Source organism: Haplochromis burtoni, unplaced genomic scaffold (assembly GCF_018398535.1).
Source record: "Haplochromis burtoni strain Fernald_Lab_line unplaced genomic scaffold, NCSU_Asbu1 Contig_123, whole genome shotgun sequence".
Classification (NCBI taxonomy): Eukaryota; Metazoa; Chordata; class Actinopteri; order Cichliformes; family Cichlidae; genus Haplochromis; species Haplochromis burtoni.
The window spans coordinates 486,273-499,391 of NW_024582484.1; the positions used below are offsets into that span (position 1 = coordinate 486,273).

Sequence of the window (13,119 nt, forward strand, 5' to 3'; positions counted from 1 at the left end):
AGCAGAGATGCCCGGATCTCCTCTCCCCATCTCCTTCATCAGAGTCACCTTCACGCCCTTCAGAGGAAGCTCCTTTCTTGCACTCTTAGCTGAGATTATACTCTTTTGGCCGCGACCCACAGCTGGTGGTCGTGTGAGCTCAGCTCAGTTCTCTCGTTGCCACAAATATACTGACTGCGAACGTTGGATGGCACGTCAGTCCGTCGGTCTTGCACCTTCCTTCCCATCACTCATTAACAAGAACTCAGGATACTTCAGCTCCTTGCTTGGGACAACAACTCCTTAACCAAGAGGGAGCAATCAGCCTTGTTCCAGCCTCAGACCTGGAAGTCTGACTATGATGTCCAAGCTGTAACAATCGACATCAAAATTATCCAGCTAGGAAACCTGAAACCAGACTGTGTGTGCAGCTGTGGGCCGTACAGTCGGGCAATAAAAACTGCCCTGAATTATGCAAAAATATATTGGAATAAATACTTTTATAGCCGTGGCTGCCTTAGCCACAATGGTCACTTCTTACTCGTGTTTTTCATGCTGTACAGGACTTTACCGCAGTCAGAAAGAGGTTTCGTATCATTTCATGTCTGAGTTATTGAATCTGGAAGCTCAAATGGTGAATATTTTTTCACCTTTACCAATGTCAAGCACACTAATGGGCCTGACTGGCTGTTATTCATTTATTTGGTGCGTTTTAAAGAAGGGCAGCATTTAATAAAAACAAAAAATATACACAAATTATATGAAGTGACTGGAAAAAGCAGCAACATTAGAGTTAAAATCCAAGAGACAAAATAAAAGCATTGGCAGAAATAAATGTGACCATGTGGCTGGTTTCTGAGCCCCTGAAGGTTGTAGCCTAGGGATAGAAACACATACACCGCCACTATCACACAATATTAAAATCACTGCGTCATTTAGCCGAAATAAACACAAATTAGGCTAGCAGCCACATGACGCTCAGCACATGCATTCACCTTTATACTATCCCCCCCCAGCTGGAGCTGACTGATTTAACTCCAGCTCACTGGACTTCATCACAGTTTGTCAAATATCAGCCATCTTGGTCCCGTTCTTCCAATAATTGGTTTGTTTGCCTCTTTCCTTCATCTGGCGACGCGTTCGCTCAGACTGTTTGGAAACATCACATTAGCAGCTGAGTTTGGACAGAGATTAAGAAGCTCTTGATCAAATATTCTGCTTATCAATAATTCAGACGCCGATGGGCTTGGTTTCATCAAAATACTTCCCAAGCAAACGTCGACTCGGGTTTACTTCGATATGTCATTTCAGTTCCGTTTTTACAGGATGAAAAATAGAATAATTTCATTGATGCGCCGCTGATTGATGCCAAAGTACAACAAGTCATACAGACTGATGGACACTGGCACCACCATCTGTTTTTCCATTGCAGGCTGCTTTGTTTTGGCTGTTTTCACTTTAATATTGGTCATTATTAATCATTTAAGTGAGTCTTACAAAACCTACCAAAGAATCAGACCTGTGGGATTTTAGGGATGTTCTTTGGATCGAATCAAATCCACTGGACTTTAAACAAAGAGTAGTAGTGTCAGCCACTGGTTTTGTGTTCTAGGCTACCGGGTTATTTATGCGTTTTGTGACATGACATGAGGTTATGGTACGTACCCCTACCCTAGATCAGCGGTCCCCAACCCCCCGGACCGGTACCGGTCCGTGAGTCGTTTGGTACCGGGCTGCGAGAGTTGAGGCTCAGGTGTAAAATGTCTGGTTTTCAGGGGTTTTAGCGGTTTTTAGTGTTATTTTGTTATCGTGTACTCTGTTTTCCTGGGTCTTTTCACGTGTGTTATGAATAAATCTTTTTTTCGGTACCGGTACTAGTTTTATTTTGTATTTATCAACGACACCTTAAAAGCCGGTCCATGAAAATATTGTCGGGCATAAACCGGTGCGTGGCGCAAAAAAGGTTGATTTCATGAGCTGGAATACAGCAGGTATCACGAGGGTCCAACAAGCCCTAAAAAGTCAGGAGCTGGACTTTACAGGATCTACCTGCGTGAGGGAGGTCTGGCACAAAGGTCTCAATACTTACCAGAAATGCAGATGTGGGGCACACCTGGGCCACACATTAATTGTTATTTATTGATTGCTTAAGCAGACCAGAGAGGGGTAACCCTAACCCTTCATGTCTGCATCTGAAAGCCGTTTCAATCCCGTCTTTAAAGCTTCTAACAAAGTCTGAAACTCGTCTCACGCTCCTCATTTGGCGTAACGCTGAGCTTCAAAACTGACATAACCTAACAGACCGTTTTTTACATTTTTAATAAACTGATTCAAAGAACACTGAACATCAGCATTGAGCCAAGGCCTTCAGAGAGCAGACAAGTGCTTCAAATAAAACAGGACCGGTGAGAAAAAGTTGCTCTGCTGTGAATTAGAGGTGACCGATCATCTCAACCACGGATTCATTAAACGGGATTTAAGGATTAATCGCACGGCGACACGGGAGAATAGAAATCCTCATCACTGCAGCTTTAAACAGACGTTATAGCATCAGTTGATCCAACTTTCTGCTGGGTTCTACCTCGATGTTTGAGGCACGTTCGCCCACACGAGACGAGCTGGGGCTTTGTTTCAGTCGCTCTTTATTTTGGATGGATTGTGTTTTTGTTGTGTTTCTTGCTGGCGTCTGATTACGCTGCAGCAGAGGAGCATTAGCGTGTTGGATGGTGGATGTGAGGCTGAAGCCCCGAGGTGTTGGAACAGCATCAGACAGAGGACGACGACAAAATGGAGGGAGGGAGCGAGGAAGGGGAGGAGGAGGAGTGGCGCAGACATGGGCTGATTGTGAATCGTCTCTTTCTGTTCGTTTGCCTCTTACCATTCACCTCCGTCTGTCTGTTTTTTTCTCGTCCGTCTCTTTCGTTCTCGTTTGTTTTCCTCTCTCTTGCACTCGTCTTTATTCTCTCCCTCTCATTAAATCTTTGTCTTTGGGTGTTTTTGCCTCTCCTTTCATGCTGTGTTCTCTTCTGTCTCTTCCTTTTCACTTTAATTCATCCTCCTTCCTTTTTCCTCTCAGCCACATTCAGTTATTCATTTCACTCTTTCCGTCTCTCCTGCCGTCACCGTCTCGTTTTTGCCTTCGTGTCTTTTGCGATGCCAGCTTCTTCTTTCGGCATCTTTTGTATCACGTTTGTTCTCGTTCACCTTCCCATGTCTCTCCATCTCTGACTTGATCTTTTTCCTCCAACCTGTTTGTCAGTCTTCATCTCTCCCGGTTTATCAGCTTTATATTCATCTTTCTGATTGTTAGACCCAAATTCACCATTTTTATTTATTGTAACAGAGCCGAGCACATGTCCCCATAACTAGTCAAATGATACATTTAAATGCTGATGTCCTCAATGTTTGCCACAGGAAGTAGGAGTCAGCCACACATTTCAGCAACATTTAAAATCTAATTGATTCAATCAAGCATAACCTTCACTCAGGTAGGCCATGAAGTCAAGCTCGGCAGATCAGCTCATCTGGTTTCAGCCCACATCATCTGGTGGTTTAGCAGACTTCCTTCTAGACATATCAATGGCAAATATCATAAAGGACACTGAGCCAAGATGCTTAAGACCACCTACATTTGCTTCTGCAAGCCGCTTGGCAATCCACCACCACACCACTGCGTAAAAACTCAACACCACAAGTTCTGGAAACTGAGAAGAGTCCTGAAGCTCGAGTCTCCTGAAAGTATTTGAAGAAATAATTAAAATTTGGTCTAATGAAGTAAAGAGAATGGAATCGACCACAGTGTTGGTTCAGACCTGCTACAGTTGGGATCTATTAATGTTCATTTAACCTACAGTCACATCTGCAACCAGCTGTGCAGCCCACCTCACCCCAGCCTCCCTTTTTAAAATATTGTTCCTGACTTTATAAATATCATGTCTGCCGTCATTGCCTCGTTCTGTTCTGAGGTCTTGGGGAAATATGAAAAAATAAAATCTCTTTTGATTACACTGCTCCTGACTGGTACGAGAAAACGACCGTCTTCGTTTAACATGAGCAACGACCGCTATCGTGACGCCGGCATCTTGGAAAGGTTTAAACGAAGGGAGTGGATGTGGTGTAGTTTGTCAAGGTCAAGTGAAGACTCAAAGGACCAACAAGATGTGTTGCGTTTGTGCAGCTGTGAGTTAAGTTGAGCGTTGTCGATAATAATACATTTTAGGCACATGAAGCAGCTGGGATGAGTCACCTTCTGCGCGGGGCTGGTACAGACTCACTATGATGCAGTCTGTCTGTGAGCACCGTACGGCCGGGAGTCAAAGTTTAACTTCATGCAAAAGATCGAAAGCACACAACTGCACTTCAATTCCAATGGAAAGCAAAAGCACAGCTGCACAGTCAGAGCTTAGGACGTGTGTAATATGTGGAGTCAAAGCACAACGCTGACTGAGTGAGACGCATGAGACTCGAAACCTCTTTGTATCGTAACCGTAAACACAGCAACACTGCTGCGAGCTGAAGCATATTTCTAATTCATGAACTACCAATTTGGAACAGCAAATACAGTTTGGGAGGATGTAATGAATTCATTTTTATCAACGTAATGAGAAAACATTTTAATGAAGACATCTGAAAGCTGCGTAGTGTTCACTAGCAATTTACTTGATTTGTTTTCCATCAGTCTTTGGCAACTTGCAACAAACATCTTTATTATTTCAGAGCCAACTCGATGCACAGTTAAGATTAGGGCAAGATAGCCGGACGCAACATTTAAACACGTGTCCACACAAAAGTGGAATCAATTATGCCTCTGTAGCTTTATATGATTATGCTGTAGGTGAGAGGAGAGCTAACACTGCATGACGGAAGCTAACAGCAAAGCATCAGCAGTTAGAAAGCATTTCACACTAACATGCTAACAGCTTTTCTTGCATCTTCACTGTGATTAAAATCTGCTCCACTCTTTGTGCACGGAGGTGTGCTCGCAGTGAGACTGAGAGCAGGAAAGGAGAAAACCATGTGACTCGAACTGAAAGCAGTAAGACGCTCACGCTAACCAATCAATGAATAATCCAAAGGTTTATGTAAAGCCTGGTTTATGGTTTCAAGTCTTATTTAAAACAACATGATCCTCATTTTACACATTTTGTGTTTCACAAAACGAAAATGGCGGCTATGAAAATGCTCAGTTAAGGAGTCAGAGGTTGGACTTTACTAATCAGTGGCTCTGTCCATGTTCAGTATGTACATTTTGTAGATTACCTGACAGAAAGGGAACATTTAATCCATCATCTACGCCAACTGAAGCAGAAATCTAATATTTATGTACCAGTGAATTAGGGCTGCCACGATTAGTCGACTAGTCACGATTACGTCGACTATCAAAATCGTCGTCGACTGATTTAATAGTCGACGCGTCGTTTGAAGCTTTGTAAGATCCCAAAAGACGCAGGAATAAGTAGCAGGATTTAAGAGTGTAATAACGGACTGAAACAGAAGATGGCAGCACTGCATGTACAAGGATGCCAGCTGTCGTTAAACCCCGAAGAAGAAGAAGCTGTGTCCCAGAATTCATAGCGCGGCCCAGCTCAGTTTCCAACAATGGCGGTAGCTAGTTAGTTTTAATATTACTTATTATTCTTTCTGGGTCACAAAATAAACGTTTAACATGTTTTCAGGCGAGAATGTAGCTGTGTAAACCTCAAATATCTGCTCAGTTTATCAAGACACCACATATTTTCAAAAGCGCTCCGACGTTTTCGGAGACGTCTGTTACCCACTAGCTCGATAGCTAGCCGGGGGCTAGGTCACTAGAGCCGTGAGAACACCGGACTCCCGGCAAATCGTTTTCAAACCCACCGCCGTCTTTCACTACTCAGGTTAAACATGATATATAAGTCACTTAGATAACTTCAAAATGTTGTTGTTTGGCTTTTTTAGTATTTTATTTGTTCCTGAGTAAATCTGTTTGGCTGAGATTAAAGTTATAGTTTTTACACAGCTGAATAAACGTCAAGCAGACAGCTGATTATCAGAAGTGTGAGATGCTGGAGAATATACTCCGGTGTCCTGTTATATTTTAGATAGCAAGGAGTTTATTAAATTTTAATGAAATTTGCAGATTGTTTCGGTGAAGTTTAATAAACTATCATCTTGTCTTTATTGTTAGTTAGCACCTTAAACACTTAAAGCTGTAAGCTAATGATAGTTATATAAGAGCAGATGCTGCTGGTGCAATAAGCTGTATTTTTACATCCAATGGATGATGATCTGATTAGTCGACTAATCGCAAAAATAATCGGTGACTGGTCGACTATCAAAATAATCCTTTGTGGCAGCCCTACAGTGAACACCATCGTCTCCCTTCTCACCTGTCTGCAGAGATTTACTCTGTTCATATTAGAAAGTTTGAAAGTTCTGGAGGTAAACCGTCGCTGGCGCAGATAACTTTGTCATCATGCGAGGGCCTTCGGCGTCTCTCGGGTGCATTTCCAGCTGCATGTGTTTTCACTCTCTGTGATGGCAATCTAATCCTGCAGGACGCCCGTTAATGCAGCTATAATGGGGGTCAATGGGGAAGCGTCAGAATGGCCAATCACAGTTTACCACTTCACACTGCGATAATAGGCCTCCTCTTCACACCTTCCTGATACCAACATGGACACGTAAAAACACTCAGTGCTGCATCCACACACAAATACAGCACTCAGCTTCCTCACCTAACCCTTCGCAGGTTTCACACTCACTGTCAAGCTCCACATTTAAACCTTCTGAGGAACTGAAGCGCTCGTGGATACTTTTACTTCCAGTAACGACAAAAATATGGTTCACTGCAGCTGCCATTCACTCCGATTCTGTTCTGATCTGTATGAACATGATCAACAACACAAATACTGCCCACAAAGACTAAACCAGCTTTTACTTTCAAGACATTTTCCAACCTGCAACGCCTAAGTAGGCATAGCAATCTCAGTCCACACCCACCCTGTTGCAGGAGATGGCTCCGCCCACTGTGCCTGGTTCTGCCAAAGGTTGCTTCCTGTTAAAAGGGAGTTTTTTCCTTCCCACTGTCGCCAAATGTTTAGTCGTTTGATTGCTGATTATGATTTGATTTGTCAGCATAACCAAGTCTGTACCTTTCACTACAATATAAGGTGACTGTTGTCCTAATTTGGCGCTATATAAAATTAAAATTCAACGTTAAGTTTAAGTAGAGTTTCATTGTTAACAAGTAGATTTTTCCTGCTGTCACATTAAAGGAAATGCCTGAGGTTAATGAAATAAAGAGACTGCTCTTAGTGAAGCAGAAAACACAGCAGGGAGCTGACGCTGATGATTCAGGGCCGTACAGCGTGTCGCTCACATTTGAACCAGATGGACCGTTACATGTATTGAGGGGCACATGTGTGACCAGGACGTATCCTAAGATTCAAGCAGTCTTTGTTTTGCTCAACAGAAAGGTTGAAAACACAGCAGCAGTGCAGATGAAGCTTCTGGTGGAGCCGCTTCACATTCAGCACTGCTTTCTTTTATAGAGACGGCAAACCTGAAGTAAAACTTGAAACTAAACTTCTGCTTATTCAGATAAACTGCTGGTTTAGTTTAAGTTGATCTTATTTTTTGTAAACGTAAGAATACAGATGTCCTTCCTCTCTTTTTCTAGAAGACAGCAGCATGCAGCAGGGACTCTAAAGAGGGCGCGGTGTAGCCTTCACATTTATTATAAAGCTGTGTCACAGATTAAACAGGCGACATAAATCTACAGTATGTTGTAATGTTCTACATAAAGCTGAGTATATAAAAAAGGCTCCAATGACTCGTCGTGTGACTTGAATTACTCAGCTATTTAAATTTTTTTTTTAAAAACTTGATGCAAACGACTCAGTTGTCACCTTGTAACTAGTTTAATGTCGAGGCTGAGTCTGTGTGCACGTTACTGTTTGTTTTACACAGTGAAAACTCTACAGTAAACCTACAGTAGAATATAAGTGCATGTATGTAGATGAACTGTTACGTGTTTAAATCAGCAGCCGTCCCACTTTCCATCGCTGTCATACCTCCAATAATCAGGGGAGCATCTAAAGGGGGGCACGGGGGGCACTGGATTCATTTCAAGGCTTTAGTAACATTATTTGCAATTTTTAGACAACATGCTTTCCTGCATTAGTAAGAAAGCTCTCCAAGAAGACAAAGTAATGGCCATTTCATTTTACTGCATTTGTCATTATTTTTGCATTTATGAAAATGTTCTCTTTCAAAAATATTAAGTAACAACAAAAGGTTTAGTTGCTTTTAACATCTATTATGTGCAGTTAAACTATTTAATTGATGTTAAAAGGCTTGTGTTTCTCTTTTTAATAGTTATTAAATAGTCATCGTTGTATTCTTACTCAGTTGTATATAGCATTTGTATTTGTATTCTATTTTTATCTTATTGTATATTTATTTTATTCTACTGTATATAGTATTTTATTCTATTCTGTACAGCTGTGTACTGTATTTATTCTTATTGTATTCTAATTTTTGCCTCATAACTTTTGCACTGTCCACTTCCTGCTGTGACAAAACAAATTTCCCACGTGTGGGACTAATAAAGGTTATCTTATCTTATCTTATTATTGCTTTCTCATTCATTGATAGAATAAATATTGAATTACTGTAATAGTTGAAGGCTGCAGCCCTAACATAAAAGAATGTTTTATTCATTCATTTTCTGTCCCTGGGACATTATGTTGGAAATCTCTAAAGTATAATCTCAACAAACAACATGCTGATCATTGAAGACTTTACAACTTAACTTTGATTTTTAAATATATTTATACAGGTGCTCGTCGCTCGCTCTCTTATTTGTCTGGTTATTGTTTAGTTATCGGTGACAAAGATGGTCCACAGCTCAACGCCTGATCAGAGAGGATTTGTGGGTAATCTATTTAGTAAGTCACAGATGACATGGAAACACAGGCTCCTGTCCAATAACTGACTCAGCAGTCGCCGCTTTACCTGGAACCTTTTGTGGAGGTTAGTTGTTGTTAAAGGGAAGCATAACAACAGCAAAAATAAGATGTGCCACCATTTTCCCCGTCACACTGCTAATTTACATAATTCTGTTAGTAATTGAGTAGATTTTACCCCTGACCTCATTTTATTCCTGGTTTTACAGCAAATTAAATTACTGTAACTTGGTTTGAGCTGCATGTGAAGCAAAGTGTCCGACACACAAACATCTCCAACAGCTGAAGGCCACAATTCCTGCTGCTCACAAACACCACACTATTCAGTCCAAAGTGACAAAAGCCCAGTCTGACAGCGCGACGTTAGCACACACTTAAAAGTAAAAACCTCTGCTTACTCAGTTTGACACCAGCAGAGTGACTTCATTGGAAAACATTTCAGAATCACGTGGTGCAGACTCGTTACTGTCCAGTGGATGTGTTGGGGTAGAAAAATAAACTTTCTGATAAAAAAGCAGAGGCTTCTTATAAAACATGCCCTTAGTGAAAGCTAGCTTTCTTCTGATTGGCTGCCCAGTCTGAAAAACAGGTGGGCGGGGCTTCTGGGTCTCAGATGACCATATTAGTAAAATCCACTGTCTAAGTTATCAGGTTGCAGGGACAGGGAAAAAAACGGTTTGATTTCTTGAAACTTTGTGAGGAGCCAGATGTGTAACAGTATAACAGATAACAAAGCAAACAGACATTCACAGGTTAAGTCATGCAACAGCGATAAGCTTCACTGTGTGAAAGTACCGGTGAAGGTGACATTCCAGGTGATGTGAGGTTACACTCATGAAATATCGAGCCCTGAACTCCAGCACTCTGCAGCGCTTTGTAATAAAAACCATTAAATGAAACCAGGCCTGCAGGAAAAGGTCCACTTTACAGAGCTGACAGAAGTACAGCGATAACGAGCCGAAATCTTCCTCCAGGACACAGTAGCTGCTGAGGGAATTGAACCTGTGACCTTTGAGACGGAGGCCGAGCATAGCGGCTGAGACGAAGGCAAAAGCATTCACAATTTAACTGCCTTCAGACAAACAGCTGGACGACGACAACAGAGAGATGATCAGGTTTCCCAGGACAGCAGCCTTTACACAGCGTGATGCATTGAAAGTGGCAAAAATCAGGAACTAACCTTGATAACATAACAGAAAACTCTGTCTTTAATATGCTGAACGCTGTACAGACAAAACCAATTCAACCTCATTTGACAACAGATTCTGGCGCCTGCTGAATCAACAGCCTGAGGATGACAGATTACAGAGGGAACATGTAAAGTCAAAATTAAAGGCTGTGGATTTGTCCCTCATGCAAAAACCTCGTATCGTCACAGGCGTGTGTAGTTTGTATTTTCACTCCACGCATACCATTAAAAACCCAAGGATGAGGTGGGATTTAATGGTATTAGTATTCCATTAAATAAAAAGGTGTACGTTTTTAACCACGCATCCATCATCAAACACCAGACAGTTTCCTCTGTTTTCATTGTAGATAAAATATTAAATAATGGAAAACTGAATTTTTAAATTCAGATAAGAAGAGCATGCAGGCAGGGTGGAGCGGGTGATTTGTGACTGGCAGCGAGAAAAGGAAAGGGAAGGTTTGGAGATGGCGGCACTGACGGAAAGACAGGAGGCAGCGCTGAAGATGTCCAGATTTTTATTAGGAATGACCACGATGGACGGGATCAGAAATGAGTCCATCACAGGGACGGCTCAAAGTTGGAGAGGCTGAGATGGCTTGGATATGTGCGGAGGAGGGAGGGAGGATATACTGGACTCCAGCTAGCCAGGAGGGAAAGAGGAAGACCTCAGAGAAGACTGATGGATGTAGTGATGAAGGACGTGCTGAGGGTTGGTGTGACGGAGGAGGATGCTGGGATCACGTGGAAGAAAGAAACTGTTCTGTGTTTTCACCACAGATAAAGAACTGAAAACTGTTTTTCATTGTTATTATATTAAACAGAATAAAAGTGCTGTTTTGTCCACTTGTTAAACAAGAGAGAAAATAAAGAAGTAGTCCACAACGACTGAAAGCTACCACAGAGCGAAGCTACCTGGGCTTAAACCAGCAGCCGGAGTAGAAGTGTGTATAAAACCGGCTCCGGCACACATGTGGTCATTTCATTTCTGGCTTCAGAGCAGCAAACGTATCACGCTTCACAAATACGCAGCTTACTGTTGCACCCAAACACTTGAGCCATATTTCAACAGGACCAGGGAAACTGAAACCAAAATCTCGAATGGATTATTTGAACAAAAACAAGGACTTTACCTCAGGAGTTCATTTTGCCTCGTTTCGTGTGCCGGCAGGTAACATCAGAGCATTTGGTGGATTAATCAGAGCCTAAAAATACCACACAGCGTCCCAACACATGACAGAAGAATTTAAATTCAATCAGCTGCTCTGATCGCCTTGATTACTTGATTGAGACTAATTACTTCTTTGTTCCTTGCTGGTTGTAAAGTTTGTCCCTGCTGGCCACCATACTGTGAGACTGTGAGCCAATCAGATCAAAGCAAAACGCAAAGCAGCACATTTTGATTGATTGTAAAGCCAGGAGCTGATTTCACAGTGGGAGGGTTTAAGGACAGGTAAGGAGGCTCCTCAGAGGTGTTTCCTGTGAGTCTGAACAGAAAGTGAACCCTGCCTCTGCTGTCTGAAGGTGCTTTGGTTGGATTAGCATTACTGGTTAATTTAATACATTTGAAACTATTTGTTTATGATAATTAGTCTGAATAATTTTGGTAATATATTCAGTAAGAATTTCAAACACTGGTTTGCTGCTGAAATCTAAAACCCAGTCAGAGATGACGGCACCCCAAACATAAGCATCGGCTTCCTTTGCTAACCCAGGCCTCAGGCTCTGAGCACGCTCACATAACAGCAGGACGTCACATCATTTTGCTCACCTGCAAAATAACTGAGTGCTGCCCGCTTCACCACATCACAACCACTAAAATTATGACAGCAAAAAAACAGCTCAGTTGCTGCGATTCGGACGACAGCCTGAAGATGGAGAAGATCAAGCTCAACGTGAAATGCAGCTTCAATATTCTCTGCGATAAACGGACAAGAAAGAGACAAACACATTTTCCAACCCATGTTCAAACAGGCTTAACAGCCAATTAGGACCAAACAGAAAAGTGTAAATATGCATTTTCTGAGTTATCAAATGAAAACATAAAAATTCAGTCATATTTCAGTTTGCACTGCTGCAGCTTTACTGCACTGCTTCCTCCGGTACTCGGACTTAAGCTCAGTAGGGCTGCCACAAACGATTATTTTGATAGTCGACCAGTCACCGATTATTTCTGCGATTAGTCGACTAATCAGATCACCATCCATTGGACATAAAACGTACAGCTTATTGCACCAGCAGCTTCTGCTCTTATATAACTATCATTAGCTTACAGCTTTAAGTGTTTCAGCTATGTGCTAACTAAAAATAAAGACAAGATGATAGTTTATTAAATTTTAATGAAATTTGCAGATTGTTTCGGTGAAGTTTAATAAACTCCTTGCTATCTAAAATATAACAGGACACCGGAGTATATTCTGGAGCATCTCACACTTCTGATAATCAGCTGTGTAAAAACTATAACTTTAATCTCAGCCAAACCGATTTACTCAGGAACAAATAAAATACTGAAAAAAGCCAAACAATAACATTTTAAGTTATCTAAGTGACTTATATATCATGTTTAACCTGAGTAGTGAAAGACGGCGGTGGGTTTGAAAACGATTTGCCGGGAGTCCGGTGTTCTCACGGCGCTAGTGACCTAGCCCCCGGCTAGCTATCGAGCTAGTGGGTCTCCAAAAGTGTCAGAGCGCTTTTCAAAATATGTGGTGTCTTGATAAACTGAGCAGATATTTGAGGTTTACACAGCTACATTCTCGCCTAAACGTTTATTTTGTGACCCAGAAAGAAGAATAAGAGTAATATTAAAACTAACTAGCTGCCGCCATTGTTGGAAACTGAGCTGGGCCGCAGCTTCTTCTTCTTCGGGGTTTAACGGCAGCTGGCATCCTTGTACATGCAGTGCTGCCATCTTCTGTTTCAGTCTGTTATTACACTCTTAAATCCTGCTACTTACTCCTGCGGCTTTTGGGATCTTACAAAGCTTCAAACGACGCGTCGACTATT

At 41.8% G+C, this 13,119-nt stretch overlaps 1 protein-coding gene across 2 annotated transcripts in view; it reads right to left on the reverse strand.

Annotated features, from left to right (window-relative positions):
• The window catches only part of si:ch211-137a8.4 (neurofilament heavy polypeptide), a 41,039-nt gene that overhangs the window by 11,276 nt on the left and 16,644 nt on the right, over positions 1-13,119 (reverse strand). Inside the window, exon 1 of one of the 2 annotated variants that reach the window (XM_005929352.3) lies at positions 11,247-12,263. The exons of the other annotated variant lie outside the window; for it this stretch is intronic. The gene's annotated coding sequence lies outside the window, so the exon portion shown is untranslated. Of the gene's footprint in view, positions 1-11,246; positions 12,264-13,119 lie in introns of those variants that run through there. 2 annotated transcript variants of the gene reach the window in all.